Raw genomic sequence first — 24,664 nt, 5'->3', positions numbered from 1 at the left:
TTTTCCGATTTTTTTTTTTTCGGAAGAGGGTTTTCTTAAATTTGGCCCATCTACATGGGGCCAAATTTCAGAAAAATCTCCTCTTTCAGAACATCCCTTATTTCTCTCACTGAAAGGAATATAGGGATGCCAAAAAAATGTGCCCGCTTTTTCGGAAACTGTTTCGAAAAAACAGATGCGTTTCCTGGATGAGACAGAGCTTTTCCAGGATATCCTGGAAAAACTCTGCAGTCTAGACATAGACTCTGATACACCCCGCCACCATCACCCCATTTCTCCTGTGACTCCAAAATCTTTTACATGTTTCACAATGCGTTAGGAAGTGCATAAGGTTAATCCCACCTGTTGATCTGAGGATGCCCACTGTGCAAGCCTTGTCAAATTCAGCTGTTTCTTAGCCAAGAGGGACTGAATTCAATGGAGCTATGTAGACTACCTAGAAAAAAAGTATTCTACGTAAAATGAAATAATTTTCAGAATTGTAGAAACTAAAAAGAGGTAGTTCAACAAGTTCCCTAAAGCTAGATCCAACCTGAGGAAGCTCTGTAGAGTTACAAAAAGAACTTGGTGAGTTAAAATACATGTCTTCTGAAATCTCCCCAGGAACCACAAATGAGCAATTTGAAATAGCAGAGCTCTCCAGGGCAAGAACAAAGGGTACAATTGGCTGCTGCTCCTCAGCATCTCATTTGCTCCTCTAAGAAACATTTGATGCAGATCTGAAAGCTGAGGGATGGCTTTCATTTCAAAGATGTACCTTCTGTTGTATTATTCACTGGTGTGTTTTGTAGTGGAAGGCTGTAATGCAATGAGAGTATATCACATGGACTTGAAAGCGATAAAAGCCAAACCTTACCTTTTAAGCTTTTGTTCTGCTGCTGCAAAGTTGTGGTTTGAAGTGATTGATCAAAAATGAATCAAAGGGGAAAGTGAACTGGGCACTGGAGCTAATGAACATGGATCCCAGCTCAGGACAACAAAATGGGATTTTTGATTTACATTTCTAGTCTCGAGCTCAGAAGTGCATCATGTGATTGAGCTTTAGCTCTTAAATTCTAACTTTAAAACACAGCAAGAATTTGTGTTAGCATTCAACCACGCATCACTGGAGAGGTGCCTGTTAGAGGAGAGCAGCTTTGCTGGCTATTTCTTGAGGACAGTCAGCATATTCCTTAAGCCACGACAGCTGCTTTGATCCATGTAATGCATACAAAAAGGAAACCACAGAAAGAGCCTGATCCAAAGATCACACAAGTCCATGAGAATTTTTTTTCTTTTGACAAACGGGTTGTGGGTCAGGCCCCATATTTTCCACATTGTACACAACAAACACAACCCATCATCCGGAAATAAATGTTTTGTGCCAAGTTTCAAATTTCTTTTTGAACAGAAACATTGTTGAGATGAACAATATTCATTTTCTGTTTTCAAAAGCAAATGTCCAAACATTTCAGGACAATGTCTTTCTGTTTTTAATAGTTTAGCATAATAAATTACAGCCGCCTTTTAGGAGAATTGCGACTATCTTGCAACGATAGCAGTGCTGGTTCCTTAAACTGATCAGGGTGTAATAGGTCTCCGATTATACAGGGAAATGTGTATGCAGCAGATTGTGAGGAAGTAAATGTTTAATGTTTTTGCTACATCATTCCTATAGACACACCTCCAGTTTTTAGCATTTAATTTCAAAGGGTTTTTTTAGGGGAAGGACATAAAAGCTGTTTTTATATTTAACCCATAATAAACATACAGTGCACATTGGTGAGACTGAAAATAATGAATTAGGTCATATGTTTAGGTTTTAAAAGAGCTGGCAAAGGAAAGTGTGTTTGTTTGTATTCCAGTTTTTTAATCACTAGAGTAAAAAGGAAATCAAGCCTCTGGCCTTCTTGCACATGATGCTTGCCCACCGAGGGCACAGAGGTCTGTGCTAGTAGTCTGGAGTGTAAGGCCTTAGGCAAAAGCTATACAGAACAATTCGAGGTCAGGGTAAGGAGCATAAGGAGTACGAGAGGCTTTTGGATACAGGGTCCATGTTAAAAAATCATATATCAATCTAAATAAAGTGCAACAAGGCACTACACACCTTGACACTACCATACCATAGTATCCTTGAACATACTGGTCTCAATTTCAGCTCTCCCTTCCTGTCCTTGAGACAGGGATAGAGGGCATGGGGACAAAGGTAGCTTTTAAACATCTTTGCACTCCCCATATTCTATAGACACAAAGGAGCCTATTGAGCCCCAGTGTAAATTAGAGAAGTCTTAAGGTTGCTCTATATCACACCCTACTTTGAAGGACTCACAATGGGCCAGGACCAGCTCTTCTGTAGAGCCACAACACACACAGAGAGATTAATAAGTGACTTATCCAAGGTTACACAGAAAAGTTACTTTTCATCCAAACAAGGTTTAATATGAAATTTCAACCACCCATACTTACGCATTCTTACCTGCAATTGTTTAAACATTTTATTCGTTTGACGATTTCGGCTAGAGAAAAAACAAACACATATACATGGACATACCTATTAACGATTTATTTTCATTTGACAACACTCAAACACAAACCAGTTTCAAGAACTTTAAGTTTTTTTACTAGCTTTACTTTTGCATATGGAACTGTTTCAAACTACCCCCGTGCAGAACCATTTACAGTTATTTAAGAGCTTAGCATTTCAAACAGCTGTAAACTTTCAGTTAAAGTTTTCTTTAATCTTTTTATTATTGGAAATAATTGTTCATACCTCTCCCAAAAATTCTGCTGTGTCATTTTTACTGGAACATATTTGTCAATGTAGTTATGAAAGATTAATTGGAGAGCTGTGCTATGGTAATTTGCTATCATGATTTCAAACATTAAAATGCTTGCTTTGATTTGATTTTAATTCTTCTGCTATTAAAAATTGTAATGGCTCTTTAATATTTTATTTTAATATTTCTAAAAACATCACTAACAGTGTAAAATTTGTTAGACTGTAGGATAGTGAGTGGGCATATTACTCAGAAATTAAGGTGTTGTTATACCTACCAACATGGTGGTCAAATCTTAATTTACATCTGGTAGCTGAAAATCCACTCAGTTTCACAGGTGCAAATGTGAAATAATGGCACTGAAACCAGTGAGTAACTCTAGGTTTACACTGATAGAACAGAGAGCAGAATCTGGCCACAAATTCGCCTCATGAGTTGCTTAACTTCACTGCACCAGAGCACTTCTTCTCTAATCATTTGTCTCCCTGTAGTTTTTCCAAGCAAGCAGCTTATGCTATTATCCTCTGGCCTTCAACTCCTCAGTATGTATCCACTACCTCAGACATAAGATAAAGACAAAAACCTGTAATATGAAAAGCGAATTCCTATAATTTCTGCCATTTTGATTAGGAAAAAAAATTGTTTGGCCTTTCCTGATGAAAAACAAATGCAGAACAAGAAAGCAGCCATTTGTGATGGAGGCAAACATAACAGCAACACAGTATCGAGGCCTAACTCACTTTGCTTGCATGTTGTGACTGGAATGCAAACTTGAAGAAACGCATCTGTCACAGAGAAAGGTTTAACAGCTGATTGTTGCACAAAAGACTTCAGACAGGTAGATAACAAACTTATAAGGTCATATTTGCAGAAAGAAACAGAGGGAGGGAGAGAGAACAGTTATCCAACAAATGTAGGAGACCTTCCTGCTTTCCCTGCAGGGATTCTGCTCATCTACACATCAAAAGCAGTAACGTGTGTGTGAAATTGTGCTCTTGAACTCTAAGGGTAATGAAGTCCAGAAAAAAAATTAATGAGCACCAGAAGTAGGACAAAACAGAATCCTATTTTTCCAGCCCTTGTAAAAATGCAAACTCTGGAACTTGGAATCAGATGAAATTACTAGAAGATAGCTTAGCCAATTAAAATGAGTTGCAATAATCAACATTTAAGCAAGAAATTATGGCTCCATATCCCTGCTTTCCCAATCTGCTTTTGAATAAAGGTTTGCAAGCCTATTCAAAGAAAAACCTGGTCCACATATTGATCAAAGAATACACCTTGGACCTTTTCTCCTGCTGCAGGATATGAGTTACTTCTATTGCCATCAGTGGGAGTTGCTTGCACACTGCAGGAGGAAAAATATTTACACTGGATTTCAATGCACATAAGAGGTGAAAGTAGTCAAAAGACTCCTCAGGTGCCTGATAGACAGCCAGTTGTGAGGTAAATTGGCATATATAACTGCACCATGGTCTGCATCCAAGTGTAAAGGTTGGTCTAACCAAATACAGATACTAGAAACTTTCTTGGTCACTACTGCTATCTGAACATCCAGAAGCAGCAAGGGCTCCAACAAAGGCAGAGTTTTGGGACCCTGAGTGATAATCAGTTGGTTTTGATAAGAGTTCAGCTGAACTGCATCAAGCTGAAGGGAAAGTACTGGCCCTCCAGAGAAATAAGCAAGGATACTTCTCTCATCTGAGGGGGATTGAGGCATCTGTCACTCTGACATGCCATCCTAGGAGGTATGCTGCCTACTATGGAGCCCGTATCTGAGACATTACAGAAAGATTATTGAGGATCATCGGGCCCTCTGACGACTACCCCATGCTTCTCACCCAGTGGGTACTGAGTATACTGTGAGCTATGACCCTCAGCAGATCAGAAGTGACTACAGAGCTCTGGAAGTAAGCGTGAAGGAGTGGGGGCTGCAGGTGATGTTCTTCTCAATCTTTCCAATCAAGGATAGAGGCCCAGGTACAGACAGAGACATTCCAGAGGTGAATGCCTAGCTGCAAGGATGGTCTCACCATGAGGGCTTCGACTTCCTTGACAATGTGATGTTCTTCCAGGAAGGACGGCTAAGGAGAGACAGGCTCACCTAGCAAGGAAGGAGAAGAGCTTATTCGGATACAGACTGGCTAATCTAGTGTTTGATGGGAGCTGGAGACAAAAGCCCCATGGATAAGTAAAAAACATCAAGACCTGAGAAAATCAGAACTAGGCGAGGGTGGGGGGAGGTGAACTGTTATAGCAGGGATAAGAAAAACACAAGACAGAACATAGAAGGGAATTCAAATCTATATCTTAGATGTATATTAATGTGAGAAGTATTGGAAATAAGTATAAAGAACTTGAAATACTAGTAAAAACACAATTATGATATAGTTGGTATCACAAAGGACTCAGTGGGATAATATACTCAGGAAGGACAGGCAGGGGAAAAGCGATGAGGTGTTGCCTTATATATAAAAAAAATGTATATACTTGAACTAAGGTTGAAATGGAAATAGAAGGCAACATTGTTGAAAGTCTCTGGATAAGGATAAAAGGAATAAAAACCAACGCTGTCAGGGTTGGTTTGATTTGTAAGGGTACATCTACACAGCAGGGCTAAAGTCAAATTAAGGTACACAACTTCAGCTACAATTGTTACTCATATCCTGCAACGCTCTTCCTTCGACTTCCCTTACTCCACGTAAAATGAGGGCCACCATGAGTTGGAGTTATTCCAAAATAATGCTGCTATGTAGATGTACTCTTACAGACCATCTAACCAGGAAGAAGAGGTAGATGAGGCTTTAAAAAAATTAACAAAATTCCCCACAACACAGGACTTGGTGATGGGGGCTTCAACTAACCTGACATCTGTAGGGAAAATAACAGTACAGATTATCCAACAAGTTCTTAAAATGTATTGGTGACACATTCTAAGGAATGGTAGGAGAGAAAACAGCACAATAAAGAGAATGGTTTTCAAGAATGCAGACTTGAGAAAATTCAGACAGTTGATAGGTAGGACATGCACGTGCACACACACACTCCCATGGGAAGCAAACTTAAGAGGCAAAACAGTTCAAGAGAGTTGGCTGTTTTTATAGAGACAATACTAAGGACACAAAAGCAAACTATATTACCCATGAAGGAAGGAAAGTAGGAAACACAGATAGTAAGGCAAGAGACCACGCTGGTTTAAACTAGGAAGTCTTCAATAATTTGAAATTCAAAAAAAGGCTCTTAAAAAATGTTGAAACAAGGTCAAATTACAAAGAATGAATATAAACAAATAACAAAAGAGTTTAGGGATAAAATTAGAAAGGCTGAGACAAAAAATGAGAATAAACTAGCTAGAGTCATAAAAGGTCATCAGAAAACATTCTACAAGTACATTTGGTGGTCACAGACAGGATAGGCCTGTTACTTAATGAGGGGAGGGAAAAAACCAATTATGGAAAATATGAAAATGGCAAAAGTGCTAAATGATTTTGTTTCAGTTTTCACCAAAGTTTAGTAGCAATTGGACATCTAATATTGTGAATGCCAGTGAAAATGGGGTGAGGTCAGAGGCTAAAATAGGGAAAGTACAAATAAAAAATTATTTTGAAAAGTTAGATGTCTTCAAGTCATCAGGACATGATGAAATATTCTGGAACATCCTAGGACACTCAAGGAGCTAACTGAGGTTTAGATTAGACATTAGGAAAAACTTCCTAACTCTCAGTGTAGTTAAGCACTGAATAAATTGCCTCAGGAAGTTGTTGAATCTCTGTCACTGGAAATTTTTAAGAGTGGGTTAGGCAAATACTTGTCAAGGTTGACCTAGATAATACTTAGTCTTGTCATGAGTGTGGGTGACTAAACTAGAAGACCTGTCGAGGTCCCGTCGCCTGGTCTACACTAGGGAGCTATTTCTAAATAACCCCTCACCCCGTTATTTTGAAATAATAAGTGGAGCATCCACACTACCAAGCCCATTGTTTCAAAATAACAGGCTGGTTATTTCAAAACCTGTAATTCTGCTTTCCTTGGGGAATAGTGCTTATTTTGAAATTGTTATTTCAAAATAGTAGCAGTGTGGACACTCTGCTGCTGCTTCTAAATAACTACTCTCCAGAGTAATTTGAAATAATTACACCCCAGTGCTCCCTGGGGGGCTTTAAGTCGAGGTAGCTTGTCCAACTAATTTTGAGGCTCCCCTGTAGTGGGGAGATGCTATTTTGTTATTTCAGGAGTTACTATTTCAAATTAAGTTATTTCAAAATAATTTCCTAGTGTCGATATGCCCTTCTATTCCTAGGATTCCAAAAAGCATCTGGGAGTGTGCTTCCCAGCTTCAATGGACAGATGACAGTCAGCTTTGCTCAAGCTAGGATTTCAGAAACATAGCATAGATGGGGTTACACTAGCAGCAGCTCAAGCTTACCACCTGCATGTACACCTACCCAAACTCATTGGATATGTATGAGGGGGCCTGACATCTGTGCTCCCCCAGCTACCCTGCTCTGGTAGTGTGTTGGATTGAACAGAGATAGAACAAGTGTGTTCAAGGTGGGAATCATGCTACCAGCTGCAGTATAAACATGTCCTAAGAGTTAATATCTCAAACTTCACATTTTTCTACTTTCTCTTTTCTCTCTACTTCTGTTCTTAACTCCTTGCCTTTTCCTTCATTCTATTTTCTGATAATGTTACTACAGTTTTTGGTATTCTACACCTTATTTGTCTATACTTTTATTTCTGGCACCAGTCCTGGCAAGAATGGTTAAGGATGGCCAGATTCAGCTGTGACATACATATGTGATTCTCTTAGCAGAATTTAGCCTATCACCTCTGTTTGCATTCATGGATAGGCTGTTGTGGTCCTAGATTTGGGATATGCAGACAACAATGGCCCTGAATGTTTTGATTGCATAACCATTGCTACTAACATGGCTACACGTGCTGCCATTACTACAATGAGAGGCTTTCCTTTGCTACTTTGCATTTGCACCTCTGAGTTGATTGAGTCTAACCAGGGCCAACAGCCACTGCAGGCCCTAGGGTAAGGTGCGGGGGACAGGCTCCGTGCCCCCCGGGGCTGAGGGCAGAAGGGGCAGGGCTGAGGGCAGAAGGGGCGGGGCCAATCCTTATTGCCACCCAGACTGCAGCATGCTCCACATTGCCTCACCAAGCCCTCTGAGCCAGGTAGACTGGCACTCTGGCAACAATTCAAAGGGGTATGGGGCTCCAGCCACCACCACTCCTGCCATGGGGCAATTTCCCCCTTTAGCCATTCCTGTCAGCGGGCCTGATGGAGTCCAATGCTATGCAGGTCAGAGTTACCCTCTCCACTCATTTCTGAGTGTTACTTATCCCATTTAAAAATAAACTAATAAACCATTTACCTGGTGGCTAAAAACTAATGCCTTATAATCTCAAGGGCAGATTGCATTTCTTCAGAATATGCAAATAGCTCATGAAGTGCAAAGAAACTGAACCTCAGCAAGCGTCCGCAGGAGAAATTCAGGGTATTTTCTCGACACCCGCTTCTCCACCTGGTGACCATGGGGTTGCAGGTGTTAGGAGGGAACAGGATTACATAACATCTGATCCCTGCCCAGGTTTGCAAGATGGCTGAGGATCCTTGCAACCTTTGCTTCCTGTCTATGCCTCAATCCTAATCTGTAGCATGTGTTTGTGATGGGGGCTTGTGGCAGTGAATGCACATCCCTTCCCAGAAAAGGGTGGCTACAGGCTGTGTGTGGACACTACAATTACATCCCTGGGGTGATCTCAGATCTCACAAACCTCACAGTCCAAGGTCTAGGCCAAAGGCCCTTGTCCCAGTATCCAAGGCAGTATGGCCTAACAGTCAGAATCAAGGTAGCAACTCTTCACTAAAGAGCATTGCAGCCGAATAGCCAGACAGTGTATGTATCAGTCTTTTGCTACAGGGCAGCATGTCCTAATGGCCAGTATCAAAACAGGGAGCCTGGCACCCCAGGTAGGGGGTTGTGCTCACCCAACTCTATTGGGTCCCAGCACAGGGTCCTGGCACTGGCTCAGAGGAAAATCCCACCAAGCCACACTGAACTCACCCAAATGGGAGAAACCACTGGCTCACACCCCCTGGGTCACTTCCTACCATACTCAGTGGGGTGGCAATCCAGGATGCCTCAGGATCCCCAAGGTCCTCAAACAGGAGGTTCACTGGTTGCTCCCAGGTCACCCACTGGTTCTCAGCTGGAGCTTCTACCATAGGTCCTTCCTTCGGGTGTCTGTCTCAGAGTGAGCTGAGTTGCTTCTTTTTTATACTGGACAAGCACTTTGAGCCTGCACAGTTTGGCTGGGGGGAGGGGAAAGGCAGGACCTCATCTACCCATGGTGTGGTGTTAACCCCTTCCAGCTTAGAGCGGGATATGCACTCTCCCGTCACAGGGCCATAGAAGTATCTTAGATGGAGGCTTTTGATCCTTAATGTGTGTTTGCCACAGACAGGTACATAAACTCCAGGTATCCCTCCATAATAGCTTCAAAATAAAAATAAAAATTATATTGTGGCACACAGCTCTCCTATTCAATCTTAGAAATAAGGACTATTTAAGATTGCTATTATTCTTTTCATAAGATGACCATGCCAGGCCAACATGACATTCCATAATAGTGTCCCCATTGTTGGTGGAGATATTCAGGAAGTATTGGCCTTCTACTGGACTGTGGGCATTTGGGAATTTCACTTTTCCTGTACATTTCCTGCCTCTCTCCCCTAGTTAGTATGTTGCAGGTACCCATGTTAGTCTAAGGTCACATGGTAGGAAGAAAAACAGTACAATTCTCATTGAGTTTGTGGGGGAGGAAAAATCTCAGTTTCTTAATTTCCAACTTTACAATTCTCTGCGTTGAAAGAACGGCCCCCATAATTTGATTCTACAAGCAGCTGAGACTAAATTCATTTCTGTCATGCTACATTGTGAATGACAATGCTTATATAATATCTCTGTAAGATGTAAAATTTTCATGTCAATGGAAAGTTGATAGTCATAATCTAAGCAATAATTATCTTTTGTAAGTACTCTTGCTTCTGGCTGCCATTCTCATTAGTGCTGTTTTAATGCATGGTCTCCAGGCTACAGCCAAAATGCAGCCATTTACTCTGATGAAGAGGGAAACAAAGATGTATACAGCATGGAACAGAATGAAACTGAAAAGTATTTATACAGAAAATGCATTTATTATAATATCCAGCAGGCTTCCCCCCACCACTCCTCATGTAGCCATTTAGATGCAGAAAACAGAAGTGCTTCAGTATTGAAACGGTGGCATTTAACTTCTTCTACATGCATCAAGTCATTTTATTTATGCATAATTTATTTTTGCTGTCTTTCTTCCTAGATAATTACTGAGAGAGTGGGCTGTGTGGTTGCATCTAATACAAGTAGATTATTTGTGGGAGATAGTTACCCATCTTTGCAGGGAACAGTTAACTAATTTATAAATATTCTCACCAGAAAGTATGATAGCTTATTTCATTAGTTTATAAGAAGTTCTTTATACAACAGGCAAAAAATAGTAATTTCCTCTTGGCTTCCACAATGCAACTGACATAGAGCCTGAAGTTTCTAATCAGCTTATTTGGCGTTTCACATGTATATAACTTAACATATCTTTGACTTATATTGTAGAAATATGTTGCTACAGCATTGTGTACTTTGCATTTTATTCTGTTTGTAATGTGTACCTTTAGCTGCATCTTCTCTGAAAGAGGGTTTAACTCTTGTTTTACTACAAGTTTCATCTACTGCCATGGGTTTCCAGTGAACAGATTGAAATCCATTTAAAAACAGGGATCAGGATGAATTCTAAGGTTATACTACAAGAAAAGCCACAATGATGACCTAATCTGCGAAATGTATTAAAATCATGATTCTCCCAAGCCATCTTCACCTGACAGACATCGAGAGTGTGTGGTGCAGCTTCTTTGCTATCAATGTAAGGTTTCAGGAAGAAGACAGGTAAGTTTGTAGGCTCATTACAATGGATTGGGGTGGGAACCTTCAGGAGGAACTTAGGGTGAGGACGGAGAATGACCTTGTCCTTGTGGAATATCGTGACAGGGGGATCTGTCATGAGAGCCCTAATCTCACTCTCCTCGCAGATGTGATGGCTACCAGTAAGACCACTTTCATAGAGAGGTGGAGCATGGAGCACGTCGCCATAGGCTCGAATGGTTTGGAAGTGAGAGCCCAAAGGACTGAGTTGAGGGCCCAGGCTGGGACAGGAGTTCTGGTAGGTGGCAAAGTATTTTATATACCCCTTAAGAAGCATTTCATTGTTGGATGAGTGAAGTCTGATTTATTATCAATGGGTTGATGAATTGCCATTATAGCTGTCAGGTGGACCTTCAGGGAGCTTAATGACAGCCCTGATTCTTTCACTTCTAGAATGTATTGTAGAATGGCGCACAGCAGGACTGTGGTTGGTTCTAAGCATCTTTGCTCTGACCACTGTGAGAACCTCTGCCATTTGTAAAGGTAAGATTTTCTTGTTGATGTTCTATGACTGTTCAGTAAGATTTGCTTGACTTGATCCGAGCATGTTGCTTCTACTGAGGTAAACCATTGAGGAACCATGCATGGAAATGGAGTGCCTGTAAGTTCGGGTGGCAAAGACGCCAACCGTCCTGGGTCAAGAGATGAGGAATCAACAGAAAGCACCGTGGTTGTCTCATGGACATTTGGAGCAGGTAAGTTTACCAAGTCTACTTCAGCGACTCGGGGGCAATAAGGATTACCGTGGAGGACTGTGGATAAGTCAAGGACGGTATTGCTGGCACCCCCTGCCTCACACTCAGCTCCCAAGAAGACTAAGTGGAAAACACCTTACGGAGATATCTCTGTTGTCACCGGAAAAAGTCTAAGATACACTCCGCACTGTCAGCACCTATGCTTCACCTGATGGTGGAGCGGGATGGGAGGGCAGGCATAGTGGAGTGTTGCAATCCAATGTATTGTAAACACATCCCCTGGAGAATGCATGCTGAAAAGAGCTATTCTTGTGTTATCTTTGGCCCAAATAAAAGCACTATATTCTGGATACCTTTTAAGAACTCCAGAACAGTTTGATGGGCCCAAAACATGAGGGCTGTGTCTACACTGGCATGAATTTCCGGAAATGCTTAAAACGGAATACTATTCAGTTTTCAGTTTTTCCAGAAAAGGAGCATTTACACTGGCAGGCTGCTTTTCTGGAAAAGCCCTTTTTCCGGAAAAGCGTCTGTGGCCAATGTAGACGCACTTTTCCGGAAAAGAGCCCCGATCGCCATTTTCGTGATCGGGGCTTTTTTCCGGAAAAGACTGCTGGGCTGTCTACACTGGCCCTTTTCCGGAACAGTGTTCTGGAATAAGGACTTATGCCCGAGCGGGAGCAGAATAGTTTTTCCGGAATAGCGGCTGATTTTGTACAGTAGAGCATCGTTGCTTTTCCGGAAATTCAATTGGGCAAAAATAGGCTAGGGCAGAGAATGAATTCCCAAACCATAGTCTCCTGTTTTTCATTCAGAGAGCTGTGTTTCAGGCTCCAACTTCTATTTCTGCTTCACTTATGAAGGGGCTTAACCCAGAGACCCTGGAGCCTCAAAAACTAGGGAGGAGACAGTCACAACTAAAGGAGCATGAGAAACAGGCAGAATGTGCCCAGCTGGGTACACAAAGATGGGAGGTACCCAATCGTAGAAGGGGAAGAAGCAAAATTGACCACGCATGTGATATTTTATTTGGCATAGAGCCTGCCTTCCCCCGTGCCCAAGACGATTGATTTCCATGTAGTATGACATGCCACGGCAGGAAAGGAGAGCGCATATGCAAATTCATACATTTTTCAAATTAACAGAAATCATCCCCAATAAAACTCTGATGGAGGTTGGGAAGAATTGCAATGTGCCAGCAGGCTGAGCTCCAGCTCTCGCTAGAGAGATTTATGAAAGAAAACCCTCATCTGAGGTCAGGATCCCTAATGTGTTGAACAGGATGATGTCAGTTCCTGACTAGACATGAACTAGTCCCCCTGGTGATACAAACACATACCAATCCAAACCTGTCTTGATGACAAACCCAGTATTGCCAGAGGGCTTTCTCTCCCTCCACCCCACCACTTCTGGTCATTGCAGAGGAGTTATAAACCTCTCCTTTGGGTGCAGCACTAAGAGCTACACTAGGCAGCAAGGATAGATGTGGCTCCAAATTATAATGACCTTCTGACATCAATTCTGCTGACTGTGTGTAAGGCAAAGCAATCTCCCTGGGATGTGATGGAGTCTTCAGTATTGCTGGCTATACTTCATGTCTGGATTTAACCCATAGCTTTTTAGCAGCTGTCTCTTTGGAATGATGTTATAGACCCTATTGCTATCACCACAGCAGAGGGAGGCATTATCTGAAATGCAGATATCACCAGTTAGAATGGAAATCTCTGTCTAGTCAGATTACATTAACTCAGAAAGCCTCTCATTAAGCAACGAGGTCCATAGCACTATACAGCATTGTACTCTACAGCGGAGCTTAGCTGATTCTGAATTATGATCCAATGCCTCTGGAAGCACAAATGAGACCACAAAAAACCCTGCTAATTCATTACCAGCATTAGTTGGATAAATTATAAAAGATGTAATTATGGCTAACCACTTAAACAGAAGCTGAATTTTATAATATTCAGTATTTGCATGTTGACTAATTGTTGGATAAAGCACAGCCAAGCATGAATATTACACACGTTTTGATATCCAAAAGGGTTTCAGAATGACCTGTCTTTTGTAGCATGCATAATGTGCCTTTTAATTCTGTTAATCTGAATTGATGTTTAATTTTAATAAAAATGGAGCAGAGAAGCCAGTGCACAAAAGATACAGGGTATTCTATTCAGTGGATAATTAAAGAAACTTGATATATTCCATTCAGCTACTATTGGAAGAATAAAAAGTTGTAAATTAAGTGCACATGTGCGGATACCTGCATCTGTATCAAACTAAAGTATTCCCAGTCCTCCACTACCACTAGTATCATAGCTGGGGCATTCTAATCTATGAATAAAAAGTGGGCAAATATCATTATGGTTGCTCAACTGCAAGTTAGTGGTTATTTAAATATAATCTGTATGGTATAAATGTACTCACCTAAGCCAAAGGACAAACTTTTCAGCCATGGGGAATATTCTAGTTAACATGAACTGCAGGCAGATTTCTGAAACTGCAGATGCTCAGATACTAAGAAATGGGTACTATAATAGAGCTGAGCGCTAGCAGGTGAGCCAGACCTCTGATCACTCAGGCATCAATCAAGCTGGATAAGCCTATTATCCTATAAAAAGCATATAGGAAGGCAGTAAAATGGGAGTGAGAGGGAGTAACCAGCTAGACGAGCCAAGGGTACAGAGAAATCTCCAGGATGGGAGACATCTGGTCCTCCCCACCCCTGAAGGAAAGAGCTAACAGTAGAGAAACCCAGTATACAAGGTTGCTTCCCAGGATTGTACTGATGGTGATGGGAATGTAGATAAAGCATATGAAGTTGCCACTCAGTGGAATGAGGCTCTGAGAAGTTCCTGGGGCATCTGAGAATGGAGACAGAGCTAGCCCATTATGGGCACCTACATAAAAGCTTGGCCAGAGAATCAACTTTCATCAACTACAAATTACAAGAACTCCTAAAAAGAGCTCTGAAAACTTGCTCTTTCTTTTTTTCAGCAAAATATAAATGGTAGTTTGACAAAATGATTTCAACAAAATTTTGCTAGACATGACAGAAATAATTGAGCCATATTCCAGATTCAGTCTGTTTTGAGTCAAGTCTTCTCATGTGATCGCCGTGGTTTACGGCAGGCTGAAAGCAAAGGGGTGTATGTCAAGAAGAAATTTAAATAAAGAAATATTCAAAAAATGCTTGAAGTAGGAGAAGTAGAGATGTATTATAGTTTGGAGTTGTTTTAGAAAGGATGTTATGTCAAGTAATCCAGCTTACCTATTGTGAATGATAGTGCCCCTGTATTTACACCCAGCACACTGAAAACTAGTAATACACTGATTATTAATATTCTTGTGTAGAATATATATGAAAAACATATTAAGAATTATTAACAAACTGAAATCACAACTACATTGTGTTTACCAGACAAATTGTGAAAAGGGGGTAAACGGGTTTCTCAAAGACAAAGGACAAGTAATACCTTTAGCCAAGGCATCATCAAAGCTGACTAGCAATCACCGGTCAAGTGGCCTTTCTTTGGCAATTAAGTGGTATACGAACAGATCAATCTTCATTTTAGCAAACAATATAGAATCTCCTTCACCACTGGAATTCAGCACTTTCTTTGCTTTGAATAAACTTTGCTTTGAGGGATAACCCTCAGAAACTGCAAACTGGATTATAAAAGAAAAGAGTCAGAAAACCCAAAGCACTCTGTCTCTCTCACAGTTTTATCTAAAAAGAAAAAAGAACCAGCCCTTTGACTTATGGGGGAGGTCCTGACCTAGGAATTTGGACAGCCCTGTTTCTAGAAACACTTGATAACACTTGACATTTAACCAAGCCTTTCTTCTTAAGTTATAGCTACAAGGAAATGTTTTATCTCTTTATTTCTCTTGCAATCCTTTTTTTTTTTTTTTTTACTTTGATACCTCATACTTTAATTCACTTAAAACAATCCAGTGCTATGTTTAAACTGAACCATTTGGTATCTCCAGTTAAAGCAGCAAAGTGTTGAATACAGGGGCAATGGACTATTAATATCTGAATCAAAAAAGGCTAGAGAGTGCAGAACATATACTTTTGGAAAGATTCAGGACTGGGAGTGTGTTGGAGTCAACCTGCAAGCAGTAACCAGGGCTGATAGAATCAGATTGTGTCAGGAATATTGCAGACAGGACTGCAGCTATATATGCTCACTCAGGGCATGGGGCCTGCATGTCCTTATGCTGTTTGTGAATGGCCCTGGTTAAGAATTACAACAGCAAATCATTGTGAGGCACCCAAGATTGTGAAGCAGGTAATGACACAACCCCTCCTCTGGATTGCACCCCAGAATGGGACACCCATTCACTCTAAAAAAAAAAAAAAATCACAGCAAGACTGTTTTAAGAGTAGATAACTAATTCACAAACCTCGTTCCTCCCTTACAGCTCAAAAACCAACTTCCAGGTTAGTTTTAAGCTTAGTACAGGTTAAGGACATGTACTCTTAAATATGTACCTCTTACACTTTTTTTTAAACATTCTGCATTATCATATGTATATAAGGAATTGTGTGCATAAATTGAGTCATTTCAAGTGCAAACAGAAATTAGCAGTGTGAACACGTGGAATTTACGGTTAGGGTTAGCACGCAAACAAGAGAGTTTGAGGTGCTCGATATGTGTGAGCTGAGTGTCAGAGGCATAAAATGCTTGCCAATCCACTAACTAAAAACATAATAAAAACTAGATTGATTGTACAATCGATCCCAGAGAAACTGGCGGGAGGCCCAAGAAGCTTTCTCTTTACACATTACAACTCCATTGAGCTGAGCATCTCAGAGTAGAAGAGAAAAATTGGAATAAGTAAAAATGTGGTTGCCTAGGGAAGTCTTCAGATTGTGTGCTCTCTTTAAAGCAAATGGCTTACATATTTATTTGGCGTACTGGCCACTGATCTGGCCTTGTGAACCTAGAATCCAGCACTGGCAGAACTGGCGACACCTGTTAGTAGATAGCTCTATGGTCGCTTGCTTTGGAAAACAAGCCAGCAGTGCTTCAGTAGGCCACAATGGAATAAAGTCAAGCTGAAAAAAACAGACACAAATTTTACAACAAAGCTCCAGACAGCCAGATTTCAGTTGAACAGGATTGAAATGTGTTTTGTTTCTTCAATAGAAGTTAAATATTTTATGTAATATTTTATACATCTTTCAATAAGTGTTCATGTGATACATTGAAGAGTGAAGAAAAAATATGGAGTTTTTTTCTTAAAAATACAGCTCAAAATTATTCAGACTATATACTACTAAAAATAAGATAGCCATGCTGTCTGTAAAGATAAACTCTGATTACCAGTATCAATATCCACTCTGAGAATTTACCAGTACTATTTTGTCTCACAGAACAAGTCATATTTGCTACATGAATGCAATAGAAATTAACTGAACAATGCAAAGAAAAATATAATATAGTTTCAACAAGTGGGAGACTTCAAAGATATTCCCAAATTCCTACCAAAAGCTACCAGCGAGCATATTTGTGAAAGTTGGATTAAATAGACTATATTTTGCTTATTGATCACTAGCATATTTACCTGGCATTGCTTGGGTCCTTCAGCACGGGGAGGGTGTGCTGCGAGGGGTGCAAGAGTCAAAACAGAGGTTGGGGAGCCCAGGGCAGAGGCTGGGGATGCAGGAGTTGGGGCAAGGAGCTGGAAGGTCTGGGGGACTCAGTGAGGCTACCTGTGGTGGTAAGGATAGCACCGCAGCTGCGGTGCCCAGCCCCAACCGCTGGCTCCTCAGGGGGCCAAGGCTACATGGCCCAATCCCAGCAGGCCTTGGGGGTGATGGGTAGGGCTGCACAGCCTGGTCCCAAGCAGCTCCTGTAGGAGTGGGGTTGGGCCCAGCAATTCCTTTGGGGTAGGGGCAGGGGCTGGGGCTGCATGGCCCCCCAATCTGGCACTGGGAATGAGGGCCAGAGGGGAGGGATTTGGGGACACGGGAGCCACTTGCCCATGGCCAGTGACTAGCAATATGGAGAGCTCTGCCCCCAATGGCTAAAGTAGGTTTCAAGATATCCTATTGATGAACACAGGGTAGATCATATCAAACAGAATGGGATGGGAAATCTAGCTGTTGTTTTCTCATCATCAACTGTGGTAACTTCTATTCTCCCTGGGTATGTCTACACTACCACCCTAGTTCGAACTAGGGTGGTAATGTAGGCTACCGGAGTTGCAAATGAAGCCCGGGATTTGAATTTCCCGGGCTTCATTTGCATAAAGCCGGGCACCGCCATTTTTAAATGTCCTCTAGTGTGGACTCCGTGCCACGCGGCTACACGCGGCACGGACTAGGTAGTTCGGACTAGGCTTCCTAGTTTCATGAGGAGTAACGCGCGCAAAACGGAGTCCGCACTAGCGGACATTTTAAAATGGCGGCACCCGGCTTTATGCAAATGAAGCCCGGGAAATTCAAATCCAGGGATTCATTTGCAACTCCGGTTGCCTACATTACCACCCTAGTTCTAACTAGGGTGGTAGTGTAGACATACCCAGGGAGAATAGAAGTTACCACAGTTGATGATGAGAAAACAACAGGTAGATTTCCCGTCCCGTTCTGTTTGATATGATCTACCCTGTGTTCATCAATAGGATATCTTGAAACCTACTTTAGCCATTTATACACAGAGTTGCCACAGATATGCATACAAATGCAATAATTTCACACACCCATGTTTTTGAATATTCACCTGTACACACACAGTTATGAAAGCCTGATCCAATAAAGTGGATCTTGCCTGATACAATAAAGTGCTCTTGCCTGGCACTGAATCATGACCATAGCTTTCACCTTGCATGTATCCTTTTTCTATCACATCAATCACATACCTAGCCTATGTGGGAACTGGGCAAGAAGGCAGTTTTTCTATGACAATGACTGATTTGGTGCTACACTTAACATCCACTGTACTTTAATTCTGGTGTCACTAACAAATACAGAGTGCTTAAATGGTGGGGGGAATGGAGATCAATAAATAGAGAGGTGGCATCTCCCCCACTCCTTCAATCCATTTTATCTTCTTGTTTATCCAGCTTTCTCTTCTGAGTTTTACTCCCCAATATGCGCTAACAAAGCACACCAGTACAGAACGTCCATACAAACATCCCCACTCTTTGTTTATCACTGCAAATGCACCCTCGTTTAAAAATCCTCACATTGTTTGTTTTAAACAGTTTCTTTAATGAAAAAGAGATATTTTGCCCATCAGACCTTTGAAGTGTGGGAATTTTGTGCCAGTTGCCTGGTACGTGTTCTACACTACAATCAGAAAGTTATAACAATGCCTTCTGCAAGGACATGGCGACACCAGCAACAGTGGCTTTAAATCTCCCATGCCAAGTTAGAGCTAACTCAGTCCAGAAGGATCTCAGACAATTGTTTCCTCTCTGCCTCAAGGTGACTGCAAGCTTAACCAACCATACCAACCTTGTGAGCAGTCCCTCACTCTGGGACTTCCTTACTGCAAATGGCATATTAAGCATAAATTACAGCTAGCACACCAGGGGACATTTTAGACAGCCACTTCTAAAGAGTGTCCCTTTCTGTAGAGCCCTGTGTGGATACAAAAATGTGTATCTGCATCCAACCTGCAAAAACTGCCTGCAGATATCCACAGATATCCACAGATATGCAGGACTCTACTTAGCCTAGCCAGGCTGAGGCTCTGAGCCCTCGCTCTTCCTTCTGCAGCTGCGTCAAGGAGAGCCACGTGAGCAACTGTGGGGGGCATAGGTCCCTCAGACTTGCCAGGGCAGGTGGAGGAACCTAGGCTCCTCACAACTGCCAGTGCAGCTCTCCCTGACTCAGCCATGGGGAGGTGGTTTGGAGTCTGGCCACAATAAGGGCTAGAAGGCAGCTGTGGGGAACCAACCCCCACCTGTAACACTGCCTCCCATCCCAGGGCAGGTGGAGGCTTCCTCCCAGGTGCCTGTCTGGCTCTTACTATCAAAGCCCTGTGCAGATACATTTGTACCTGTATCCGCCCTGATAGCTACAAAAAGGAACATAAAGCAGGTACCTATGGATTTGCAGTGCTTTACTTTTCTGCACCTCAACAGACAACAAATCAGAGAATTAAACTCAGCACATCAACTCTCATTTGTCATTGAAGAGCTTTATTTGGCTCCTGGTGACTGTTTCTTTTGTTATGCTCCCTCCTCCTATGTTGTCACGTATTACAGTTTGGCGAGTGTCTTGCAGTTGGTGCTCCATATTAGGAACAAGCATTTTGCAGCTATGCCCTTAATGAAGATAATGTATCCTGAAAGATAATCTAATCTAAGGCATAATTACACATTTCTTGTGGCCACTTTAGGAACTGCAAATACCAGAGTGGGACACCAGTTAATAGGGGGAAAGAGAGAGCAGGGGCATGCCCTGAAAAGAATCCACACAACACCCAAGGTTTTTCTGAAAAATGATCACTTTCCCACCAGACAGTTGAGAAGAACTGCTTTAACTGGGTGTATGATCTCCTTTCACACAGACAAGGCCAATCTATTTGACAGATAACAGTAAGCATGGAGGTACATGAGCATTCTATGTGAGCCAAGAAGCAATAATGTCCTTCCTACTAGAGTTACTGCCACTATTAACATGAGGTACAGAATATTATTTATACTCATTGCAAATATAGAAATGAGGGCTATGGCATGACTGCCTAATAGCATGGAGACACATTTTCCAGACCAAAACAATCTAATTAAGTCCCAGTTGGAGTCTTCAGTTGACAGCTATAATCTTGATTTCCAAGAATATTTAAAAAAAAAAACCCTAAGTCAATAGTCTGAGTCCTCTGCAGGTTAGCAGTGAATATCAGTTTACACCACCTGCTGGTTGTTCAGTGCCCTGTTTTGAACAAGTTGGCAGTCTGAATATCATTCCTACTAGGCAGGTGTACACTTCCTGAATCTCCCATATCAGCATAATGGTACAAGATCTTCTGATTTGCAGTCTGGATTACTGGAACTTTGTACACTTATCCAGAATTCAAGCTTCCTGAAAAACAGGAAGGAAGGATATATCTCAGAGATGCCTCATCCTATTTCATAACCCATCAGCTAAGTCTGCTATAGTCTAAAACAATTTTTCAAATGCATCGGGGGTAGCCGAGTTAGTCTGTGCAGGATAAACTTAAAAAAACAACAAATGGTCTGGCAGCACTTTATAGACTAACAAAACATGTAGATTGTATCATGAGCTTTCATTGGCACAGCCCACTTCTTCAGATGTGCCATCTACATGTTTTGTTAGTCTATAAAGTGCTGCCAGACCAATTGTTGTTTTTTAAGTTTAATTTTTCAAATGTTACTTGATAACAGTCACTTCAGAGAGAAGGGCATAATATCTTAGGACCAATGTAGTCATTTGTACTTAAAGTTACCAGTTACCAGAGCTATCTATATAAGTGCAGAAATTTCTTCCACAATTTATGCATAGGCTTTTTTGGGACATTATATCAAAATAGTGGAGGGGGGAGCCCTCCCAAAATATAAATAGAAAAAAATATAAATATTACAGTGACCATTTTCCTACCAAAATGAGATTAATGTTTTTGAAAAACAAAGAACAATATGAAAAATCATGAACAAATTTTCCCCAATTATTTTTGTAAGACACTTTTGCCCTTTTTTGGATCTGCTAGTCTATTCATTAGTGCTGTAGGGTTGGTTAACTGAGATTGTTGTAGAGTTGTTTTTTGAGAGAGTGAGGGGGTTTTTTTGTAAGTACTTCTTATGATATCTGTACCTCTATATTTTTAATTTGCTTGCAGATTTTGAGGGGGAATAAATGACTAATCAATTGTTTTGCCACTGAAGAAGTTTCTTTTCTCCACAGTATTAAAATAGCATGGTGCCATTTTAATTAGACCATATGGACAAGGGTCAGCTTAGATGTTAGAAATAATAAAAATACATTATAATGCTGCTTGCCTGCTTCCTTAGCATTAAATAATAGACTTAAAAGACATATTGTTTTATTCTTAATAATAGTCCATTCTATTTATAATTTTAGAGGGCCCAATTCTTTACTTTTATTCACTATGGGAGCAGTACCTTAATTTGAATAAATGGAGTACAATGCTAGTTAAAATGAGTAAGGGCAAAGAATCCAGATCTCAAATACAGAACCACTAATATGAAATGTGGAAAGAACAAATTTGTACAAGGCTTGATGGTGTGAACTCCCACACCATCTTGTGGTATTGGGATAGAGCCTTGACCCAGAGAAACTACCTACAAAGATGAGAAAATCATTTGATCTCCATCTCCTTCCAGTCTTTGGTTCCTGTGCAGAGCTGTGAATGAGGGTGCCAATTATCATCAGCTATAACACAGAAATCTATCCCTTAGGAAATGAAATGTGACCACCAATTCATTTCACACAGGCTATTAGATAATAATGGCCTTTGCTAACTACCATCCCACGCTGGATTTAAAACAGTGACCTAGAGGTGAAAGGTTCTATATCACAGTCCCCTAAGACAGCTAGTCCACCTATCATGCCATTTATTAGGCAGCTTGGCCCTGGCACTATATGTATTTATACTATACTATTTCATAGTATAGTGTCTGAGGTTAATACAGCCTCATCAACAGCTGCCAGTAGATACCCTAAAGCTCTCAAAAATTTAATTTTCCACTAATGGCAAAGAGCCTCACAATGTATAAGGTTCCAGGCCCACCATCCACCTTTACCCAATCTCAAATGCCCTACAGCAAAGAATAAAATGTGCAAGTCAGAAAATATAAACTATCTGTTTTGGTCTCAAGGTCACAGCTAGTTACAGAACCATTCGTGGAACATGAAGCAGTTGGCATGTACACACACACACACACACACACACACACACACACACACACCTCTTACTGTTTTCTTCCCTTGATCCTGTAGACTTCAACTCTGGAATATGGAAAGGAGGTATGATTCTGGCAAGATATGAATGGGAAAAAAATATCTGTAAAACCCCACTTTTCCCTTTTAGATTTCCATAGTATTCTATAAAAGCAGTGAAGAAATATTTTCTTATAAAATTATGAACATGGAAAGTGAAATTCACTGCTTATCATTCACCATAAGTTGTAGAAGGAAAATAAGTCTTTCTCTTTACTGTGTGTATTACACTATTGTGAGCATCTTTTGTACACATTTGAAGAGAGTCCAATTAATAATTTTTTTTAAAAAAAAATACATATTTCTTTAGCAGTTTAGTGGCTAATCAGTCCATTAATCTTCAGAAGTTTCAGTTCTCCATGAACCTAATAGAAATTAAATAAGCTTTTTCCATTTATGACATGGTCAGTAACTGGGACATTTACAGTCTGGAGTAAAGTGGAGAATCTTTGTGTGTGAATTAAGATCTAAAATGTACAGCCTTTACATTTCAACTTCTGAGGTTCAGCTAGATCTTTACTGCATATTTTTGGTTCTAAGTATGTAACTGCTGTAACATCTCCTTACCACTCCAAAGAAATAGGAATCACGTTATGTATGTGGGATTGTGTGTGGGAGGAAGGGGGAGGGGGGAGGGTCGTTATGTGTTTTTCCAAACTCTCAGAGGGTATGTCTACACTACCCTCCTAGTTCGAACTAGGAGGGTAATGTATGCATACCGCACTTGCTAATGAAGCCCGGGATTTGAATTTCCCGGGCTTCATTAGCATAAGCGGGGAGCCGCCATTTTTAAATCCCCGCTGCTTCGAACCCCGTGTAGCGCGGCTACACGGGGCTCGAACTAGGTAGTTCGGACTAGGGTGCCTATTCCGAACTACCGGTACACCTCGTTTCACGAGGAGTAACGGTAGTTCGGAATAGGACCCTAGTCCGAACTACCTAGTTCGAGCCCCGTGTAGCCGCGCTACACGGGGTTCGAAGCAGCGGGGATTTAAAAATGGCGGCTCCCCGCTTATGCTAATGAAGCCCGGGAAATTCAAATCCCGGGCTTCATTAGCAAGTGCGGTATGCATACATTACCCCGCTAGTTCGAACTAGCGGGGTAGTGTAGACATACCCAGAGGGATTGGTCTATATCTGAAAAAATGAGGAGTCCTGTGGCACCTTAGAGACTAACAGACTTATTAGGGCCTGAGTTTTCATGGGTAAAACCCACGTCATCAGATAAGCTGGAGTGGAAAATATGGAGGCAGATATATTATATATATAAGAACAACAAAAGAAGTTACTCGTCGAGTATAAGACCAGTAATGGGGCTAATGAAGTCAGAATGGATGTGTCTCATTCACAGCATTTAATGTGGAAATGTGAATATCAAAAGAGGGAAAATTAGATGAGCTTACTTTTGAAAGATGGGTTTGCCTGGGGTTCAGGTCCCACTGAGGCTGTGTATTTTGGTGCTGAGGACAAATCCCTTTGGCTGAGCCTTCCCAGAGCTAAGCTGATTTCAGTGTCTATATTATCCTGCAAAGGGCTGTGATCTTAGCTCTGTGTCAGTGCAGGAAGGGGCCACAGAGCCTGGCTCAGTAGGACAGAGTTGAGGGGCACCCAGAAAGATAAGCTCAGTGGTGGTATTTCAGCACATTAAGTGACAGTCCCAAGGGACTCTCCATGACTGAACCTATCACAGCGATGTGCTGCAGAAAGGCCGCTGAAGAAGCTTGTGCCTTCATAGAATGTGCCTCCATAATGGCTGGAGACAGGACCTTCACTTGCTCATAGCATAACCAGATACAAGTCATGATCCAGGATGGGCTCCTGTAGGAAGACAGCAGGATACCTTTCTTCCTATCGGCAACTGCAACAAATAGATGTGTCAACCTGTGGAAGGAGCTTATCTAGACAATATGGAAGGTTAAGGCCTTTCTAATGTCCAGAGAGTGCAAGCATCTTTCCTCCTCTGACTTATGTGACTTCACAAAGTAGGCCAGCAGAAAAATATCCCAGTTGAGATGAAACTGCAATACCACCTTGGATAGAAAATCCACTTGGGATATGCTTGGACCTTATCTTTAAAAGAAACAGTGAACTATGGGCAAAGACTTTCTGAAGCAAGTGAAAATACTGTTCTAACAATCATCATGGGCCAAAAGAAGAAAGGTTTGGGGACAGTAGTACCCCTGATATCAGCGCATGAGCATGGGCCTCCAGTGGGTGCTAGATCAAACCTATGGATACTACGCAGCGGGA

The 24,664-nt window shown here is 41.4% G+C and overlaps 1 long non-coding RNA gene across 1 annotated transcript in view; it reads right to left on the bottom strand.

Moving 5' to 3' along the window:
- LOC102447874 (uncharacterized) overlaps positions 1–24,664 on the bottom strand; it is a 198,183-nt gene that overhangs the window by 3,551 nt on the left and 169,968 nt on the right. Inside the window, exon 2 of the long non-coding RNA XR_012900988.1 lies at positions 343–436. This is a non-coding gene — a long non-coding RNA (uncharacterized LOC102447874). The remainder of the gene's footprint in view (positions 1–342; positions 437–24,664) is intronic.

Source organism: Pelodiscus sinensis, chromosome 2 (genome assembly GCF_049634645.1).
Source record: "Pelodiscus sinensis isolate JC-2024 chromosome 2, ASM4963464v1, whole genome shotgun sequence".
NCBI classification, from domain to species: domain Eukaryota; kingdom Metazoa; phylum Chordata; order Testudines; family Trionychidae; genus Pelodiscus; species Pelodiscus sinensis.
The sequence above is the reverse complement of the archived record's forward strand: the minus strand, read 5'-3'. Positions and strand labels throughout refer to the sequence as shown.